The sequence below is a fragment of the Gossypium raimondii genome, chromosome 3 (assembly GCF_025698545.1).
Source record: "Gossypium raimondii isolate GPD5lz chromosome 3, ASM2569854v1, whole genome shotgun sequence".
Classification (NCBI taxonomy): Eukaryota; Viridiplantae; Streptophyta; class Magnoliopsida; order Malvales; family Malvaceae; genus Gossypium; species Gossypium raimondii.
In genome coordinates, this window is record NC_068567.1 from 23,014,020 (window position 1) to 23,026,121 (window position 12,102).

The following is a 12,102-nucleotide window of genomic DNA, read 5'->3' on the forward strand; positions in this document are numbered from 1 at the left end:
GAATAGCCTCTATCTTCTTAGGGTCTACTCGAATACCCTCAGCGAAAACCACATGCCCCAGAAACATAACTTTACTCAACCAGAATTCACATTTACTTAACTTGGCTTCTTATGCAGAATCTGAAGAACTACTCTAAGATGCTCATCATGTTCATCCTTGGTCTTAGAGTATACGAAAATATCATCGATAAAAATGATGATGAACTTGTCCAAATATGGCTGAAAAACTCGATTCATGAGATACATGAATGCAATCGAAGCATTAGTCAAAACAAATGGTATGAAAATGAACTCATAATGCCCATAGTGAGTCCTAAAGGTAGTCTTGTGCACATCGACCTCTTTAACCTTAAACTGATGATACCCCGATCGAAGATCAATTTTCGAAAACACAAACGTCCCACGAACCTGATCAAACATGTCATCGATCATTGGAAGTGGGTACTTATTCTTTACTGTCAATTTGTTCAACTGATGATAATCCACACACATTCTGATAAAGCCATCCTTCTTTTTGAAAAAGAGGACTGGTGCTCCCCACGGGGACACATTAGGCTAATGAACACCCTATCCGGAGGTTCCTGAAACTGGAACTTTAATTCCTTTAGTTTTTTTGGTGCTATTTGATATAGGGCGATTGATACTAGAACTATCCTTGGTAGAGCCTCAATTTCTAGCTCAACCTCCCTATCTTGTGGTAATCCCGACAACTCCTCAGGGGACATTAGGAAAATCCTTAGCAGTACGAGTACCTTCCACAGTCAAACCTACAATACTCATATCGTGCACATACGCCAAATATGCATCACAACCCCTATGAAACCAATTTTTTGGCTATTAGAGCGGAGATCACATTAGAGAGGTAATCTCGACACTTGTTGACCATCACAACCTCTTCACCATCCTCAATCTTAAACATCACCCTCTTATACTCCGAATCTAATCTGACCCAACCCTTCACCAACCGATCCATTCCCAAAATCATATCAAACTCTTGGAAGGGCAACCCCATTAAATCAGCGGAAAAAGAAACCCCTGTACCTCAAACGAACACCTCTTAAATACTGTAACAACTCGAGCAGATTACCCGGTATACTACTAAATATGTAGGAATATGTAGAACCATAATCAATTAATGCAAAATAAGGAACTGAATGCATATCAAATGTACTGACAATCACATCAGCCGCATCCTGGTCCTCTCGGTGCCTTGTCGTATAAACTAAGGTTGGCTATCTAGCCTCAGTCTGAACTGCACCTTTGCCCAGTTCTTTTTTACCACAACCACCACCATTACCTACCCTTATTTGTCCAGGAACCCTCAATAGTGGATAACCCACCCTCTAAGGTTGAATTTGACCCTGAACCGGTGCCTGAACCTAATTAACCATCCAAAAGACACTCACCAATCTTATGCTTAGTAAACCCACACCTATAGCAAGCCCCACTCCTCCTACAACACTCACCCAGATGGTGTCTATTCTAGAACCCACAAATCGGTATCTGCTCAACTCTAGAAATAGGCTCAACTCTGGCAACTAGCTTTGCCCGTTGAGGTTTTACAAACCTGACCCATTTCATAGGCTGCTGATAAGAACTAGAAAGACCTAAATCCTTCTTGTTCTTATTTTAAATTTTCTCCTTCTTCATTTTCTCGCGCTCAGCATGCTTAATATCCTCATTAATCTTAGCCTTCTCCACCAAAGTTTCAAAGACTCGCTCCTATTGGGGAGCTACTAGAACCTAAATGTCGTGCCTCAAACCCTCCTCAAATCAAATACTTTTATCATAATCAGTTACTACCAACCGTGAGCATACCTGCTCAATCTCAAGAATTTGGCCTCATACTCGGCCACCAATCTATCCCCCTCAGTCAGCCCTATAAACTCGCGTCTATGGGCCTCAACATAGCTCGCCCTCGCATATTTATTCTAGAAGGCACTTCGAAAGTAATCCCAAGTTAACCGCTTAGGCTGAGTACCCTCCTCTACAGTCAACCACCACCGATATGACTCATCATGAAACAAAGATATTGCACCCTTTAGTTTCTACTTGGAAGTACAGTTTAGATCATTCATTATTCTTTCTGTGGCCACCAACCAATACTCGGTCATAGTTGGGGCAACTCCAGCGACACCCCTAAATAGTTTAACTCCATTGGACCTGAGTTGTTTAGTTACCGAACCTTGACTCCCAGATCTAGTATGAGTTCAAGCGACCCTCTCCAAAACCCTCAACATAACCTGGGATAATGCGTCGTCCCCAACAGTGTCAGCACCAGACCCAGTCTCAGTGATCAGAGTTCTGACAGTCTAACTTGTATCTAATTAGGGCATACTACCCATTAAAGATGACTCAACTCGAGCCCCCGACGACGACCACTACGTTCATAGGTACCACGTCTTCGAGATCCACGACTACTCATTATCTTGTATACAAGTTTCAAAAACTTTTATGGATCAGTTTAAGTTTTAAAACCATAATTTTAAAGTTTTATCGGAGTACTTATCAGTATTTAGAGAGTTTTATAGCACTACAGTCTTAAAGGCGAATACTTATACTAAAGTGTCACATACAAAATTATATCTAAAGCATAACTAAAGTTTAAATTTCTTACTTGGATCAGTCCTAGAGTCTCAGTTTCACTTTTTGAAAATCAAAAATTAACTTTTAGTGGGACTTCCGTTTAAAACAAAAATTTATCTTTCTAAAACATTTTGAACCCAAAATACAAAGCCAAAGTTTTTGCCACCTAGCTCTAATACCAACAAATATAACACCCCTAACCCGGCCTAGATGTTACGGTTGGATTATGAGGGTTACATCCTTACATAAAAATATTCATGTTTAACATTTATAAAAAAAAACTTAATTTTAATATCAGAAAAATAAAGTTATCAAATTTATTAAAAACATGAACAATCATATGATTGCGTGAAACACCTTGTTACACCAATTTTATCAAAACAATCACGTATACTTTACCAATTAAGTTGTAAACCATTATGTTAGATTTCAAAGATTTTGCAGTGGAATAAAACATTTTAGAATTTGTCTTTTAACACCGTAGTATATTTTTGGTTTCACCATCTTGATTAAGATTCTATTTATGAATAAAATATTCATAAAATAAATAAATCAATAGTAATGTCCCAAACATAATTTACAGTCCAAAAAGTATGAAAAGTCCATGAAAGTCCATAACATAGTAAATCAATAAAGTGCAAACCGAGCTCTATCGCGTGTGAAATGATATGTGATTTGTGTAAGTATTCACGTGGAATCAAGTAGTAAAGTGATGTGTGAGTATCGTTCCCACGAAGATCGAATTGTGGCACTAAAGTGGTCAAGTTATTATTGTAAAATGTGACTAATGCTATGTGATGACAAAAACAATGATAAGTATGTAATGGAAATGAAAGGAATAGTGATGTATGCATTATGTGAAACTAATGAGTACTTGGAAACGCTATGCAAAACAAGAGTAGGAATGTAATGGCAATTATGAGAATAACTACATGATTGATATGCAACGAATAAATAAATGACTAAGAATGATATGGTAAAGATACTACGACAGAGATAAGGGTTATGCGATCTTGAGTGGGAAGGTCGAGATTACTAAGAATCTACTTTTCCTATCAGCAATGCCTTAGTTAAATCATACTTAACCTACTACCCAAAAGAGTTCTAAAGTGGCTTACTTCTTTCGAAAGCAGAAACCCCAAGTTACCTTACCGGTGTCTTAGGCCTTTAATATGGTACCCTGCATTTTTTTCCTTCTATATGAATGCTGCTTTATGTCTATAGTCTACTACAAGTATCTATCAAGTACTTGCCCATATCATTCAACCACGATCCAACTAATCTAACCTTTTTAGAATTTAGATGAATTTAAGGATATGTTGCACAGTTGACTATGTCTAGGGATTGCTCACATGGATTGTAAAGAATAAAATAATTGAATGAAATAGTAAAATAACTAAGACTTAAATTGTAGCCCTTAAAGACAGTTAAAGTTTCATCAAAGTAATCCTAACCCTATGAGATATAACTCATAGGTTGGCAAATAAAATTCAACTTAAACATCATTTTCATCACTGCAATTCATGAATAAATAGATTAGAAATATTGGAAGAATGTCGGGAAGACACCGTTCGCTTGTTCAATCCATACTCTAGCTGTGCAGTGTCCTAAGGTGGCTAAGAGAAGTTGCCTACGTCTTTCCTCTTCCTCTCTCTATTCAGCCGCTACCTTCTAATTTTCCCCAAGGATCTCTACCCGCAGGTCTGCGCCCTGGGGTTTCCTCCTTTGATTCTTTTTAAATTGATTTTTTTCCTTTTTTTTAGGATAATTCCAATAGCCCCAAGATTTATTTTCTCCTCTTTTCTAGGAAAATTTATCTGGTACAAGTAGAGTTAGGTTGAAACTGATATGCGTTGCATGCTGACTGGACATCTTCCCGACATTGCCACGGCATATTGGCTGTCTATGTGACCACCCTTTTGCCCTGACAAAACTTCACTCATTTATTTCTTGTTCCTCATCCTTCACCTACCAATACCATAAAACAATCCATTCCATGAGCAATTAAAAACACCTTATATTTAAACGCAACCCAAGTTCTAATGTAATGTTAAAAAAATATTAATGAAACGTCCTAAAATGCATTTAGATATACTTACGTATAGGCAATTAACTAGGTCCCAGGGCAGAAAATATAACTCTTTTCAAGAGTTATCACACCCTCAAACCTGATTTATTGCTTGTCCTCAAGCGAAATATGCATGTATGCATAAATGCTAGCATTTTGCCAACACACCAGACCAACTCATACTGTCAGGTTTTTTTGAAGAACAAGTACATCAGTTCTCAGCAATCTCCCTTATTTCCTAAAACTCATTCGACTGTTAAAGGCTTGCTCAACAAAGGTAGTGCAAGATTTTTTCCCTAAACACAAAATCTCCTAAGTACTCATGTATTCCCTCTTTTGGCCTATAGCAACCATCTTCTAATTTACTTATTTCATTTATTACCTAGTCATAAGTTACTTGCTTTAAGCCTGCTCAGAATATATTAATCACATTTATGTTTTTTTCTTTCTTTTTCTCCTTTTTTTGAATGAAAGAGATAGTATTATTATTGTTATTATTATGGGATTTAGCATGTTACAATATTCTTTGACTTGACAATCACAATGGAGCATACACTGAATTGCTGAATACTTAATCATGTCATAATTTAAACCGAAAGGCACCCATAAAGCTTGAACTTTTGACTAAAAAGATGGATGGAGCATACAACTACCTCCTTAGCTACTCAGTCCTTTTTGCTACAATGGAGTGCCCCTAATTTTATTTTCATGAAACACGCTTTTTCTTAAACTCACCTTTCTAATAAACAACATGATGGAGCAAACAAAGTGATGTTGACATATTTGGCAATTCTAAATATTGGAGTGCCTATTGTCCTTTATTAAATAATGCTGTGGCAATATAACTAATGCTTGGCTTTAAAAATCCCTAAGTTCATTAAAAGATATGTACTATATCCCAAAAAAAAACACACTGAGTATAAGACATCCTATCTTTAGGAATTATTTTTCAAGCATCTTAACCTAAGCTAAATTCACCCAATTCACTGTCACATGTTCTAGGTATATCGAAAAATATAAATTCACAATCGAACATCATAAGTATAAATTGTACTTCTTATAGAAAAAAATACTTCGGTGGTTATAATGCAGTGGCAAAACATACTATATAAAGTGCAACCTAAATGCACAATACACCCTTAAACCTAAGGGATGCATTGTCCTCAATGCATGTACATGCAACAAAAATATAGATAGGGATAGACAAATGTCATGGAAAAATGCAATGAAATGCATGATCATTAAAAGAAAAGAGAAAAAAAACTTATCTGGCTTGGGTTGTATTATAGGTATTTTATTCAATTCTTCATGTGGACTTGCAGGCACTGACCTTGTACCTGATCTTCCTTTTCAAGGGGCTTACATCTTCACCTTCCTTATTAATTTCCATGAGATCATCGATCAACTGATCAATCGCACGATTTTGTGCAGTCACAGAGGCTGGTAGAGATAGTGGTACAAGAGTTTTACCTTTTGTAGTGGCAAGAGTTGTAGTAGTAGTAGGGTCATTTTGTCCTTCCTTTCCTTCTTTTTTATCCTTCCCAGGCTTAACGAATGTTGATTTCTCGGTTTCCTCAGCAGCTTATCCAACATCAACATTGGTCGCTTCATTTTCTGAGTCAGCTCTGGTAGTAGTTGGAGCTGGTTCTACTACAGACTAAACTGATGGGAGCAAAATCGAGGGGAAGATAGGGAATTCTGGCATTGGTTTTGAAAAATTCTTTTGTAAAGATCGCTTAATTGTCAAATCTCTATCCCTCACATATGACCAATATGAGCTTGCTGCTCTTTAGCCTGGACCAACTCTTCAGCTAGTTGGTACTGTTGACTTTCAAACAAGGATATCTTTTGCTCTAGCTGCTTCAAGGAGTTTAATATTTGCTGGTCAAATGAGCCTCTAGGGACCGAAGGTGTTGCTGTGGGAATACGCGTGGTAGTAGAAGCCTAACTTTGTTGAGTTTCCGAGGCAGTATCAATGCCTCGAAGCCTTACAAAAATTACCCTTGTGGTTCACCCTTATTAGGAGTAATATCCTCAGCACCAGTAAGAGGAACATTAGTAGTCTTGCATAATGCAGTAATAGAGAAGGAAAATTTAAACTTTCAGTATTCTTCTCAGCACAACGGTGGACTTTCTGAAAAATTATCCTTCCCACATTAATTGTTCTTCCTTTTATAATAGAATGCAACAACAACATCCTTTCCTTGGAAACGGTGGTATTGTGCGTGGATGGTATAAGCTGACTTTTCAAGAAATGATAGCACACTTTTCCAATCGGTTTCAATGAAGCCCTTTCAACAGTGTAGCATTCTTGACTAAAGACAATCCATTGTGTGCCTCGACACATAAATCCTTCAAAACTTTTAAAATACAATTTTACTCAATATTTCGATATCTACCATTTTTTAATCCAAACATATTTTAAAAATATCGAATTTAAATATACTCATTTAAAACTCGATTTGAATTAACAACACTCTTTATTTAACCATAGAAAGTCAAAATATTACCTTGATTTGATGAAAACGATTATCTACAACTCTAATTTTGGATTTCAACTCAAGAAGAAAAATGGCGGATTTGGGAAAGAAAACACGCTTTTCGTTTGAAATTGAGGGTTGTTTTGGTGTTTGGGAGGTTAATAAATATGAAAGGATAAATCAATTTTGAAAGAAGCTCTCTAATTTTAGGTTTTGAAAAAAATCTTGAATGATTTGGAGTGTTACGAGAGGGAAGAATACGGTGGTATACTCTATGTAGAAGACTAATTTAAAAAATTGGGCAATTTGCCCTTTAGGTCACTCCTTATTCTTCCCCTTTTCAAAAGGTCATAAATTAATTAAAACTCATTTTTTTTCAAATTAGACCTCAAAATTAAATTTTATTTTGAGCTAAATAATAAAATAAAAATCTGATTATGACACTTACATACTTAAATTACTCATTTACGGCCTATTTCTCGATATCTAACTCAACCTCCGGTTAAAAAAAACCTGATTCTACTAACCCAAAACTACTAGGTCAAATTTTGATGCGTGACAATCGCCATGTCCTGACAATGTGAAAAATGAAGTCCCAACAAGGTAATATGTCACGTCACGACGTGGCGACGTGTTCCCTACTAAACTAGGTTTTTTTCTCCTAGTTAAACTTGCTATCTTTTTCAGTCGAACTTTGGGTATATTTTAATCAGATTAGCCACCGAATTTTAGTCTATAAATAGGGTTCTTAGCAACCCTAGCGAGTTTGACTCAACAACATAATTAAGAGAAAGTTTTGTGGGAATTTCAAGAGAACTTTTTATTTTTGGGTTCGGGTTTGTATGTTTCGCCATCTTGTACTCTTCATCGGTTATTTGTCATTTTAGTGAAATTTTTTTTACATGTGGTTTTTTATCCTCTTCTGAAGGGGTTTTCCACGTAAATATTTGTATCTAATTTTCTTGTTTTTCATTTTTTCATTGCAAAATTCAAGTTTAACCCAACACATTTGTTTTTTTTTTTTTTAATTTCAAAGGCACTAAAACTCTTTCTTTTCAATAGTTGGGTAAAAGTTTTCTTACGTCTTTATTAATTTAAGCATTTTCTTTCATTTTAGAGTTAGGATTATTTGCAACCTAGCTTTATTGTTTCTCGTACACTCTCTAACACTTTTTCTTTTCTTATGTTATCAGAATTTACGGCACACATATTTTTTTCACCTTTATAGCCTTCCATTACAAATTGCATCTTCAAAATTTTTGGCCTATTAAAGCCACTAAGATTCCTTGTTTTTTTTCCTGTGAAGATTAGTTTTCAACTTACTCTCTTATTACTTGTTTTTAAAATCTTACTCTACTTACAAGTTTTGAATTAAACCTATTAGCGGGGTGATTTTATTTTGAGATGTTAATTTGTTTTCTTGTGTCTCATTGTTTCTCTTAGTATTTACATGATGACTAGATTCGATGTTGGTAAAGAAAAATCTACAACTAAATCTAATCAAAGGGATTCTAACCTCTTACTGCTCGAGGCTCACGCAGACCAAATGCAATAGTTAACAAAACGTGAAATGGAGTTCAAAGAACAAATTTCAAAAAAAAAAAAAAAGATACTAGAGCAAAGAGAATTTTCACTAAAACTCTTAGTCATCAAGAGAAGATATATGCGGATAATTACCAGAAGTTGACAAAAGCCTTTTCCAACGAATCCAAAAAATTAGTTCTTTAGAAGCAGTTTCTAGAATACCAATATTGTGGTGAAAAAGACCGTCTAAGGTGTGATTGTTTGAACAAGGCTTATTACCAAGAGAAATTTTGGAATGCTTATAGGCTTGAGATAACATCTTGTTACACATTTAATGTTGATGTTACTAAAGAGACATGTTGTACTAAAGAAGAGTTTATAGAATGTAGGCATAATTGCATAAAATACTCTCAACATTTAAGGTTTTTTGGTTTTGTGCCATTAATTTTTTTATTGACATCCTCAATGTTATAATTTTTTCATAAATCAATTCAATTTTAACAGTAAAAATAAGTTAATCGTTAGTTAAACACCAGGCAACGAAGTAAGCATATGTGTCGTTATAAATGACGTCATCTAAAATTTTTTTCATTTTGTTTCCATCTTATTTCTTTTTCTCCCTTCCTTTCATCAGAGCCCACGCCGGCATTTCACTCTTCTTTCGGACGCAGTGTCGGTAGATGAATTAGCAGCCAAGGCCGTACACAAGAGATACAAAAGGTTAGTCATGGTTTGAACCAAAGCAATAAAAGGTAAAGGAGCTTGGTATTGGGCTCATCTTGAGCCTACGCTTGTTCACAACACCGATACCGGACTTCCCAAAGCTGTGAAACTCTGGTGTTCTTTATGCGACGCCTTTTTCTCAACTTCCAATCCTTTAAAGAACAGCTTCAGAACATTTGAAGTGAGGAACTTGTCCTAACTTTAACTCCCTTGCTAAACCCATTTCATTTGTTTCACCATCTCCGACAACGATGACAACTCCAACAGCAACGCAAAGTAATAGAAAACAAAGTTCATCTTCGGTTACTATGACAGCCACTGGTAGTGTCCTTGTTGCTTCGGGTTCTGGTTCTATTTCAGTTACCTTATTCACCCTCACCAGGGGCGGTTGTGACAGCAAGTAGTGGAACTAGAAACTTGTTACTAGAACAACATTTGGTTTTGTCTGATGGAAGAGAAGATTTAAGTGTTTTGGCTATGTCCGAAGATAGAGTGAAGAAGCTAAAAAGTCCTAAAGTATCACCTGGACCAACTTTAAGCAAATCCCAAATTGAGCGTGTTGTTGGTTTTTTAGCTGATTGGATGTATAAATGTTGTCGGTCGGTTTCATTTTCAAGTCTTGAACATCCAAAGTTCAAAGTTTTTCTTAACCAAGTTGGGTTACCACAGTTCCAACAAGGGAGCTTGTTAGGTCTAGATTGGATGTTAAGTACGAGGAAGTGAAAGCCGAATCAGAAGCAAGGATTAGAGATGCCATGTTCTTTCAAATTGCACTGATGGATGGAAAGTTAAGAACTTTTCTAGTAGAGAAGAAAGCATGGTGAATTTGACTGTGAATTTGCCTAATGGGACTAGTTTGCATAGAAAAGCAATTTTCTTTACTGGTTCAGTCCCTTCTAAATATGCAGAAGAAGTCTTGTTGGAGACATTAACAGGTATTTGTGGGAATGTTGTTCAACAATGTGCAGGGATTGTTGCTGATAAATTCAAGACTAAAGCTTAAGGAATTTAGAGAGTCAGCACCATTAGATGGTTAACCTTTCTTGTCAATTTCAAGGTTTCAACAGCTTAATAAAGGACCTCACCAAGGAACTTCCTTTGTTCAAGACAGTGACAGAGAATGCTTTGAAGGTTGCAATTTCATAAACAACACCAGTCAAATCCAAAGTAGTTTTCAAAAGTATCAGTTGCAGGAGTGTGGGATTCCTAGGTTATTGAGAGTGCCTTTGCGTGATCACGAATTCGGGCCAATGTGCACAATGAAAAATGCAGGTGTGGGCTCTGATGAAAATGGTTGTGGGTTTTTTTTTTTTTTTTTGTAATAGCAGCTACAGGGGAAGAGAGGAAGAGATAAGAAGAAAGATGGAAACAAAATTAAAAAAAATAGATGACGCCGTTTATAACGTCACATAGGCTTATTTCGTTGACCGGCGCTTGACTGAAGGTCAACTCACATTTAGCGTTAAGATTAGACTAATTTTTGAAAAAATTATAACATTGAGGATATCAATAAAAAATGTCAATGGCATAAAATAAAAAATTCCTAGACGTTGAGAGTATTTTATGTAATTATGCCTAAAATTTATGATAATGAACCTATAATTTGTGATGAAGAAGAAAGTAGTTCACTAGAGTTATGTTTAGAAGAATTCACTAATTGTAATTCAAGTTTGTTGAGTGGTATTTTTTTTTTAAAGATTTTATAGATTCATGGAAGAGAGCTCAATTACATTAGTCCATCTACAATAGAATATTTATTTGTTGAAGCAAGTCTAACATTTGAGGACAAATCTTTTCAGAGGAAGGAATGATCCAGGCATAGATAGAGTCCACATAAAATAGCTTTTTGCTTGTGATAAAGTCATATTTGAGTTTTGGGCAATGTGTATAATAATCAAACAAATATCTTTTGTGGTTGTAATAAATATTATCTTTTATTGATCTTAGATAAATAAGTTTTTGAACTACTTCTATTTTTAAATTATCTTAGATAAATAGGTTTTGAATTTAAAATATATTTTAAAATTATATATATTTTTTATCTTAGATATATAGGTTTTTTTAAAATTGAACTATTTTTTTATTTTTTATTTATCTTAAATAAATAGGGTTTTGTTAACTTAAAATAATTTATATTTTTACTTCAAAATCCATGTAGGAGCTATAAATGGGAGGCTTAAGCAACCTATTTAGGATCAATCAGTGAAGTTATTATTTTTCTCACTTGCTTTTAGAGTTGAAGTTCTTTTAGGTTATTTGTTCAAACGAGAAAGTCTTCATATCCTAAGTCTCTCTTATCAATGTTTCTAGTTGATTTTTTTATAGGGGTTTCGTAGGGCATTTTTTAGTGGCATTTTTTAACTCCAGTATTTTAAGGGTGGGAAAATTACATATAAAAAATTTATCAAAATGGGTCTGATAAATAATTATTTACCGAAATGGCCCAATTCTCCGAAAGCGCGTCTATATCAGCGCGATGTCAGAGGACGTGGTAGGAAAACGCGTCCCTAAGGAAGCGTTTTGCCTACGTGGACAGAAATCGCTCCCCAAGGACGCGTTTTCCTGCCACATAAGCGCTCCCTTGGGGACGCGTTTTGCCCGCGCGTGAACAATAGCAACGGTAAAAAAAAAAACTATAAAAACCCCCCTTTCATTTTTTTTTCACAACTAAATTCTTTCTCTCAATTTCTCTCTAATATTCTCTCAATTTCCTCTCAATTT

At 35.4% G+C, this 12,102-nt stretch overlaps 1 pseudogene; it reads left to right on the forward strand.

Annotated features, from left to right (window-relative positions):
• The first annotated feature begins 4,783 nt into the window (after positions 1 to 4,783).
• Positions 4,784 to 10,921, forward strand: LOC105795755 (uncharacterized; annotated as a pseudogene).
• The last annotated feature ends 1,181 nt before the right edge of the window (positions 10,922 to 12,102 follow it).